The 6,000-nt window shown below is 55.2% G+C and overlaps 1 protein-coding gene across 2 annotated transcripts in view; it reads right to left on the minus strand.

The window, feature by feature from the left end:
* ZBTB8A (zinc finger and BTB domain containing 8A) overlaps window positions 1-3,800 on the minus strand; it is a 17,843-nt gene extending 14,043 nt beyond the window's left edge. Inside the window, exons 1-2 of one of the 2 annotated variants that reach the window (XM_087970268.1) lie at window positions 3,473-3,607; window positions 1,988-2,084 (exon numbers count right to left, since the gene is read on the minus strand). The gene's annotated coding sequence lies outside the window, so the exon portion shown is untranslated. Of the gene's footprint in view, window positions 1-1,987; window positions 2,085-3,472 lie in introns of both variants that reach the window. The other variant, XM_087970267.1, reaches the window with a different exon arrangement.
* Between the last annotated feature and the right edge of the window lie 2,200 nt (window positions 3,801-6,000).

Raw genomic sequence — 6,000 nt, forward strand, 5'->3', positions numbered from 1 at the left:
TATGAGGAGATAGAAATTTGCAGCCAATAACAAATTGGGGGGAATAGCCAACACAATAGAAGATTGGCTTAAGATCCAGAAAAATCTTGAACCCTATCCAACCTAATTCAAAAGTAAGGTCCTGTACTCAGGTAGAAAAACCAAATACACAGAATAGAATAGACAGTACTTGGCTCAACAGCAGTAACTGAAAGGGATTTTGGTAGTCCTAGAGGACACTCACTTAAATATGAGCCAGCCGTGTGCTGCAGCTGCTAAAAAAGCCAATGCAACCCCAGGCTGCATCAACAGAAGGACAGCATCAAAACCACACAAACTGATAATACCGTCCTACACTGCAGTACTGGGGCCATACTTGGAATACGGCATCCAGTGCTGGTCGCCAAGATACAAAAAGATGGTGAAACTCTAGAAAGAGTGCGAAGAATAACAACAACAAAGATGATAAGGGGCCTGGAGACTAAACCGTGTGATGAACGATTGAGGGCATGACTAGGTATGTTTTAGTTTAAAGAGGAGAAGGCTCAGGGGAGACCCAATAGCTGCCTTTCAGTTCTTGAAGAGCAATCACAGGGCAGAATGAGTTCTTATTCTCCAAAGCAAGACAAGAAGCTCATTAAAAAAAAGATCTAATCTGGAACTAAGGAGGAGTTTCTTGACAGCGAGAAGAATGAATCAATAAAGCATCTTGCATTCAAGAGCTGTGGGTGCTCCAAAAATGTTCTTCAAGAATGGACAGCCATTAGTCCAGCGTGTGGTAAGGTGGGCAGGGGTCCCTTCCAGCCCTAGGATTCTATCTTCCTAAAAATGACAACTGGTCCCTACAACCTCACAGCATTCCCAGAGTCATGAGATCAAAATTTGGGCACGTGGCAACTGTCATATATTTATGGCAGTTACAGTGTTCTAGTGATCACCAGAAGCAAATAGAAGCCACCTTCATTTAAGGACCACATGGTTCACTTAACTGTGGTTTTAAAAAAGGTGGCAAAATTAGGTGTGACTCACTTACCGACTGCCTTGCTTAGCAATGGAAATTCTTGTCCCAACTGTGCTCATAAATCGTACTCAACCATATTTGCTTATTTCTGGCTAATTCTGAACTATCTTATCATCTTGGTTTTCTCTACTACTTCAACTACTTCAATTAATTTATAAACAGACCTGTTGGGATCCCTGGAGCAACTGGATATTGGACTAATTACAGTATTTAAAAAAAGATTGGATACAAGTCAAATGCCTAGTTGAAACTTCCTAAAATTCTCAGGATGTTTTTAAGAAACCCAAAATTGTATCAGGCTACTTACAGAGCCTTATGGAAAACAGCACAATATACTTTTCAGCCACTCAAGCAGCAGCTCTACAACAGAAAACCAATTTCTGTGTCCCCTTTAACTAGTGAGGTTTACACAGGAACCCCAGTATTTTTTGCTACTCTGCCAAATGAGGCAGAATTTGGTACAAGCAGTCCCTCAAAGCTTCATCCTCAGCAGAATCTCTGGGTCAGCTGCTCTAAACCAGGGGTCCCCAAACTTGGCACAGCTGGCGGGAGAATTCTGGGAGTTGAAGTCCACAAGTCTTAAAGTGGCCAAGTTTGGGGACCTCTGCTCTAAACATCTGCAGCAGGAATTAACATTATGTGGCCCCCAAAATCCATGCCACACTTTTAAAGAATTGGTCACTTTCAGCCACACAGGTGCAGTTAAGCCAGCTGATGTAACTATCAGGAAGTTTGCAATTGTGGGAGGAAAATAATCCTCAATCTGCCTCACACTCCTCATAACCTCATACTGGGCCAGCTGTGGCTACTTTGGGAAATCTCTCCTGTTTTAGCCTAGTGTAGGTTACTCTATTCTAATCCTGTCCAGTCCGGTTTATTCCTCGGCAAAAATGTTCCCGTGCAGACCTGTTTTTGTTTTGCAATCAGCCCGTTTAGTGAACGGCCATCCTCACACAACAAACTAACCCCCAAAGCTTGGATACCCACATGACATCTTCTTCCCCAGCTGTCTGCTGCATCTCAGCCACTGTTGTCCAAACTGGACTTTATAAGGAAGGCTTTCAGAATGGAGGCACTTGATAATCTTATGAAGAAATATAAACAGGTTACAGGACGAAGGTCTGTGGAAAATGCAAAACCCCACCAAGCAGGCGGCAAGGCTTCACTCTTGGTCACAAAGCCAGGCACATTGAGGGATCATTTACACAAACTCATTCCAAACTGGCACACTAGGCGGGGTGGGTGTGTTGTTCTCCATTACTGTGGTTTTGGCTGCTGGTATTTTCCCTCCTTTCCAACTTCCTCAGGCCTTTTACGAGGACCGGGAGGCGAGGGGAGTTCTGGAGGCTGCCAAAGGCGTCGGGACCCCGTGCCAGGCTCCCCAAACCAGCCTTTCCCTCCGGGCCTTCTGGCAGCTGCTCAGGCGGCTCTCGCGCAGGGCGAATCTCTCCGCGGAACCCGGCTGGTTTCCTCAGGGCGGCAGAAGCCTCCGGCGATGAGGACCGCGGCTATCCCGCTTAGGTCCCCGGAGGCTGGGCGTCCCTCGCTGACGCGGCTCGGGCAGCATCTCCGGCCTGCGCCTTAAAGGCTGCGGCGGGGGGAGGGGGCCCTTCCCGCCCCTCTGCTGGTTCCTCGCAGGCGGAGGGGCCCCGCTGGCGGCTCCCCGGGAAGGCGCTACTCAGACGCCGGCTCGTCCGGCGGGGGCCAAACCGCCTTCGCGGGCAGAGGGGCGCGGCGCGCAAAGCGCCATTTGCTCGGCGCCGTGAAGGGCAGCGCGAAGAGCTGGGGCGGCCAGAGGGTCCCCGCCCTTCAGGTGAGCTCCGAGGACGGCCCAGCGCGGCCGCTGAGGAAGCTCCCGCGCCGCGCCCGCCCGGGGCCGAAGGAAGCCGCGCCGCCTGCGGACGCCTAACCGCCCGCCGCCGCAGCGAGCGGGCAGCTGGGGCAGCGACGGGCCAGCCCGGCCGGAGAGGGAGCGCGGCGGCGCATTGGCAGAGGGCGCCGTCAGTATTTGCCCGCACTTCCGAATTGGCTGCTCGGCCGTCGGGAGCCCGCCAAGGCAGCGGCGCCGGAGCGGGAGCCCCGGGAGGTTCACGGGGGGACCCCGCTCCCTCGCTCTCGCCCGCCGGATCTTGGGCCGCCCGGCGCTGGTGGCGATGCGGCAGGCCCCGCCCTCCCCGCCGCTCGGTGCCCGGTTCGCAAGCGCCCCGGCGCCCGTCTCGCAGCGCCGCGCCCGGCAGCACCGGCCTCGCCGCCCTTTGTTGCGAGGAGCGAGCGCCGCGCCCGGGGCGGCAACAGCAGCAAATGGCGCCCGCCCGCCCGCCCGCCCGCCCCCGGGACCGCCTGTGTGCCGGGCGATGGGGGCGCCGGGCAGGCGCGGGCGGGCACCCTTCCGGGCGGGCGAGGCAGGCAGAGGCCGCGGAGCGCGCTCAGCCCACCCGACGCCCTGCTCGCCCGGGCTGCTGCCAGACTTACCGCTCGGCGAAGGCAGGGCAGGGCTGGCTGCGGCTCCGGAGGCGGGCGGGCGGCGGGGCGGATGGAAGGAGGGAGAGGCGGGGGTGACGGCGCGGAGCGTCGCGGGCTCCGCCGCCCCGCAGCCCGGCCGGAGAGAGACAAAGGTGGCTGCTGACGTGGGCGGCGGAGAGAGGCGCCCGAGGGCCGGGGACACAATTAAAGGGGCAACGCAGCGAGCGCGGCAGGAGCCAAGCGCGCACGCCGCTCGCCGCCTGGCCGCGCGCGCCCCTCCTCGGTCCCGCCGGGCGCCCCGCGCCGCTGCCCCGCCCGGCCTGGCGCCCGTCCGGCTGGCGCTGCCCTCCCCGCCGCCCCCGGGACGCCCGCCGGCGCCCTGCCCACATCCGCCGGGTCCCCGTCGGGCCGGTGGCTCCCCACGCCCGCTGGAGTCCGGGCCGCCCGCCGTTTTCGCCTCCCCTGCCCGGGCTTTGCTGCGCCCACCGGCCTGATGCGAGGCTGATGCCCGGCCGTGGGTGGGACGAGCTGGCGGGGAAGCGGCCTGGCTCCCGTGGCCTCTGACCGAGTGGCCGGGCCGAGCTTCAGGAGGCGGACGGCGGCCGAATAACGGGTCGGGGCAAATCTCTGCCAAAAACGGCTGGAGCGATGCTCGAGGAGCCGCGTGGTTGGAACCGCCTCTTTTCCGGCTGCAACTGAAAAATGCCCCCAAACGCCCGGTCTCGTGCAGGGCTTTCCTGGAAAGGCCCGGAGGCCATTCGGTCCCCCGCCGCCCGGGGCAGAGAAGGGCGCCCGGCCACCACTCAGCCCTCCGGAGCTCCCGCAGCGAAAGCGCCTTTCAATACAATCGGGGGGAGCGGGGATATTTACTGGGAGAAAGTCTCAACTTTGCCAAAGGAGGGTTGACCGGCATGTGCATCACCCAAGATTCCCAAAGCCTACCGAATCTACAAGCCCTCATTGAGAAAGAGCTGGCTCTCACCCAGCTCCAGCTGAGGGGCAACTCTTGTGCATGGCTGCTGTTCCCACTCAGTACTAGAGCAGGACTGGCATTAAAAACTGGATGTGACAATTTGCTGGGTGAGCATCTCCCCAGGTTAAACTGTGCCCACCTGTTGTGGCTCACGAGAAGCCCAAGAACTTGTGATTGTTTAATTAACCCTGAATTTGGAGTCCTGTAAAGAGCCAGCGACTCTTCGGCTATTCTTTCCTTCTGCATCAAAGGATTCGCAAGAGCTCGTCACGTGCGACGTTTCCAAAGAGGGCAGAACATTGTTGTGGCTTTCATAAAGATCTGAGGTCCGATTGAATTCATTTTGGAGAGCTTTATGGGCAAAGAGGGCAAGTGATAGTTGTTTTTCTGTTTGTCCTACATTCACAGTTCAATTTTGTTCAATTGCTCTGCCCAATGAACACTTGTAGATTGAACTACAAACACCACACTCTTCCAAATGCTTTTTAATCCTATGTATGTAGTCGACTTACAACCATTCATTTAGTGACCTTTCAGTTACATTATTGAAAAAAGTGACATTTCTCCCTTCCATTCTCCACCACTACTTCCCATTTACCACCATTAGATACACAGGTGTGGATTGCCTCCCATGCCCCCTTCCTCCTTTCCCTTTTGATGGCAGGAACCCAGCAAGGCGCCAGGCTGACGATGGAGATCCTGACATGCTGCCCCCCTTGACAAGGACATAAGTCTTGCAAAGGAAGAGAGAAGGGGTGAGAGCCTCAAGAGATATCCATCCCTACCTATCAAGATATCTCCGCTCCTAATTATGGCTCATTTGTTGCTATGCTTTTATTTCTCTTTCGGCTGTCATGAAACGGTGGGAGGGGGGAATCTTCGAAGGGAAGAAGGCAGGAGGTGTTTTGCATTCCTTTGCTGGGTAAGGAAAGGGAGGGGGGATTCTTTGTTGTAACTTTCCATTTCTCACTAACCTCTGTCCTTTTTTATGCGCAACTGCGAACTTTTATCAAAATATGTCAAGGTCACTGACAGTAGCCTCATCATCACCTAGAGATGACCACATGATCCTATTCAGAAGTTTTAATTGGAAGAATCATTTGATCTCTGGAGGTGGGGAGCAATTCTATCCCTTTGTATATGCATTTTACCCACCAATATTTTAGTTTCGGAACTGATTCTGTTGCTACCATTTCATTTTCCAGTAAAAGATAAATTCTGCTCTACACCATGGAGTCTGAGTATTTCTTTCTTGGGATTTAGAAGGAGCATAGTCTGACATTATTCCGAAACTCCAAATACATCAACCCACCCGGAGAAAACAGCAACTTTTCTTCGAGGGGCTTCATCTCATGTCGTCTCCAGCCAGCGATGAAGAGGACCAGGGAGCTGTGGGGGGCAGCCGTTGTTGCTGCCAGAGATGCCGGCTGCTGATTTACTGGCCGACCTGACTCTGGAAGAAACCCCAGCTGAGATGCCCAGATGGTCGTTGGGGGTTGGTTGGAGAGATCGGGACGACCCCCCTCCTCCCAGAATCACTGTAAGACGAAGAGGTGCGAAGGAA

This window comes from Notechis scutatus, chromosome 8 (genome assembly GCF_049901735.1).
Source record: "Notechis scutatus isolate UNSWTSFEM ecotype Mainland chromosome 8, rNotScu1.2, whole genome shotgun sequence".
Classification (NCBI taxonomy): domain Eukaryota; kingdom Metazoa; phylum Chordata; class Lepidosauria; order Squamata; family Elapidae; genus Notechis; species Notechis scutatus.